Source organism: Lathyrus oleraceus, chromosome 5, assembly GCF_024323335.1.
Source record: "Lathyrus oleraceus cultivar Zhongwan6 chromosome 5, CAAS_Psat_ZW6_1.0, whole genome shotgun sequence".
Classification (NCBI taxonomy): Eukaryota; Viridiplantae; Streptophyta; class Magnoliopsida; order Fabales; family Fabaceae; genus Lathyrus; species Lathyrus oleraceus.
The window spans coordinates 337,906,481-337,910,186 of NC_066583.1; positions in this window are offsets into that span (position 1 = coordinate 337,906,481).

Here is a 3,706-nt window from a genome sequence, read left to right on the forward strand (position 1 = left end):
GGAGATGAAATGTACATTTCATCAATCCCCTAAATCCAATGATTTTAATCCAACAAAAGTCAAATCAACCTTGACCAAGGCCCATACATATAATCAAACTTCACAGGTCAATAAAAATGGCTCAACACAAATTATTCACAATTAATCAATTAAAAATCAAATTAAAATGCATTTAAATTAAATTATTTTTTATCAAAAACCTAAAACCTCTTCAAAACACCAAATAAATGGCCAAGAGATTTATCATAAGTCAAACAAGGTCAAAGGACCTTGGAGAAAAAATTTCATTATTTTTGAAAAGTCAGGAGTATTTTTAAGCAATTAAAAATATGCATAAAAACACTTAAATCATTCAAAATATTAATATTAATCCAAAAAAAATAATTTTAATTCATAAAATGAAAGAGAAAAATATTTGAATTCTTTTGGTAAAAGTCCCATATTTTTTTGGATTAATAATGAAATTAATATGAATTAATTAAAAATAAGCAATTAAATGAAATAATCAGAAATTCAAAAAAATGAGAACCATCTGATCTCCCTCATTAATTGAGGTGGCAGATCAGATGGATGAAAACGCACGCTCCATGTGTACACGAGTCAATTGTCCCACACGCGTGGTAATTACTTTGGATGGATGAGATTAGAATCTGTGAACCAGATCAGATGGTTGAAACCTTGCCAACACACCACCGAAGCCCTAGCTCCAGTCATCTTCTCCTGTGAGGACCACCGAACTGGTCCAAGCTCAACTCAAAGAAAAATGGAAAATGAGTACACTAATTTGAAGGAAAAATGCTCAGGAGCACGAATCTGGCCTCAATTTTGTCCAATTCCAAGTATATAAAAATATACAACGATTTGAATTTTGAGGATCATGAACTGAGTTGCTTCGGTTTGACCTCAAAGCAACTCGATCTTCTTGCCTACATTGGTAGGACTTCAGACAACCAAAAATCAACAAGAATGGTGGAGAATTGAGGGAGAATCAAAGAGATGAAAAATCTGAAAATTCACCTTCAATGGAGCTTCAGATTAGCTCGATCTTGCTTCCAATTATGCTTGTCCTTGCTCCATATGCTTGATGGAAGAGAAATAGATCAAGGAAAGGGATGGGCTCTTGGAGTTTCAATCATAAAACAGATGGAGAATTGAAACTCGATTTTCAAAGAAAATCCTCAAGTTTATCCTTCAATGGTGAGGGTTTATGGTTGCAGGTTTAAAGCTTGGGCATGAGGTCCATAATTCTGAGCATGAAGGGTCTTATTTATAGCCAATGTGATTGATATTTGCACACTTCCAATTTTAGCAAAATTTCAAATTCTCCCTTGCATGGATGCACGGGCGTGCACTAGGCCCATGAGATGATGTGTTCTGATCCAAAATTCAATGTATAATGTGCTGAAATCATGTTACAAGCTCATGCAAATGTGTGTGAAAATTGGAACTTGAAATTATCCAAATGGTTCTTTACTTTACACCCATTCGCAAGTCCCTCATACTTTGTCCAAATGAGATGCTTTTGGAATTTTTAGAAAGGTGGTATCAAGAGGAACAACTTTCATGTTGAACACTTTTTAATTTGAAGCTTGGATCATTATGAATTTTGAGATGGAAGTTTGGGAAATCAAACATATTTGAAAATTTTCTAAGTCCCAAGTCAAATGTTCACTTCTTCCACCTTGAATAACTTTTTCTATGGACTTCAAATGAAACATGTTCCTTCATCAAAGTTGTATATATTTAAAACATATTAAATTCAGTTACAAATTTGACCTCATTTGGATTTGGAATGAAGGAGTTATGTATTGTAGAAGTTGAGGAAAATCACTTGTTCAATGGTATTGGTCCAAAATGACCTATAATGTTTCCTCTTGGCACATGAATTTTCAAGTTGAATTTGCACTTAGTCCAAACATAAAAGTTTAATTAGACATCTTGAATTTTATCATGCAATTTTAGTGGATTTCATATCATAAAAATTGAGCAAGTTATGGTCTTGATAAGTTGACCTCCAAACTAGGGTTCAGACAAAATGACCTATAATCGTTCACCATAAAAAATGAATTTACAAGCAAAATTACCTCTTGACTTAAACATGAAAGTTGTTTGTAATGTCATTTAGATTAACTTTTACCTTGTAATCATTTTCATATGACAAAAAGTGTAGGAGATAGGGTCTAGGGGAACCCCAGTTTTGACTAGTTGACTTTCTCTGGTTAACCACCATGAACCAACTTGCTAGCTTGACATTCTCTTGACTTTTGGGAATCATGGAGGATCATATATGCATAATATTATGTAATGTGAATTATCACTTGAAATATTTGATCAATTATTGAAGAAACTTGTTGAAGAAGTCACACAAGATACCTAAATGAATTAGGGTTTCCAAGGCAAACCAACTCCTAACTCTTGATGATTTCTTGATAAAAATAACATGTAAAGATAATGGGGATACATATATGATACTTAGAGAAAATGTAAACCAATTATTGATTGGGCTCCTTGCATTGAGGGTCTCAAACCCTAGATATGAGCTTGATAGAGCATAGGTGAGCATGTACACTACCTACAAAAGCAACAAACTATATATTGATATATTTTTGGTATTTGGTTAGTAAATAAAATAAAAATTAAGTATGATACAATCAAAATGTGCTTGGTGATCTCTCCCAATGCAAACCCAATGAATGAGGGGTAAGGAGGATGTCAAGGTGTGATTCCAATGCCAATGCATATGATGAGATTGCATGAGGGATCTTAGGGTCAAAATTGGGGTCTCACATTTGCCTTCTATCTGAGCTTTTGAGTGATATTTTTATGAAATCATCCCCATATTCATCATTAGTGAGTCATTGCACATCAGGAGGTGGTTTTAGTTTTAATTAAATTTTGGATGCACCACCGCTACAAGAGGCAACCTTCGGTGCGACGGTTGGTGGTGGTAGGTGACCTGAGTTTCTTGAGGTTCCTTTTCTTGTTAGCGTGGGTTTTTTAAATTCAATTTGCATATCATTTCTATTTGAAATTTCAAAGTGTTGAATAACAAACTTGTTATGGCTTGCACGTTTGGGATCTACTTTGTATTAGCCTAACATCATTTGTTGAATCCACCATTGCTTGTACACCCCTGGCTCTAAACAACAATTTGGGAATGGGCCTTCACATGGGCCATGCGCCAGAAATCTGTTTTTACACCCTTTTTCCCATTCTGAACCCCCTTTATTTTATTCATTTTAAAATGATTTTTTTCCTTTCTTTTTTTCAATTTTCTTTCCAATTATTTTTATACTATATGGTGACCTATTTTTTGTGATAAAAAATTGATCAATTTGCCCATGATTAGTGTAATTTTCATTAGGGTTTTAATGAGTTTTTTTAGTTCATTTGCATAGTTGACTTAGGTTAGAATGTGGTATTGCTTGATGACTCATATCATTTCACCTTGTTATTTTTTATCCATTGGTTGTATGTTAGGCATGTTGATTTTGATCATTTGTTTGGCCATTCAAATTGTCCAGTAGATTGTGATTTTCTTGTTAAATTAAAAATGTCATTTCAATTTGTTTGGATATTAGGCCTTGTTTAGATATCATTTCCCATCATGTTCATATGGTTAATGTTCATTGATCGTTCATGATTGAATCCATTTCCATTTGATTGAAAATTGCTATTAAATGTGTTTAACTTTTTATGTATGTTT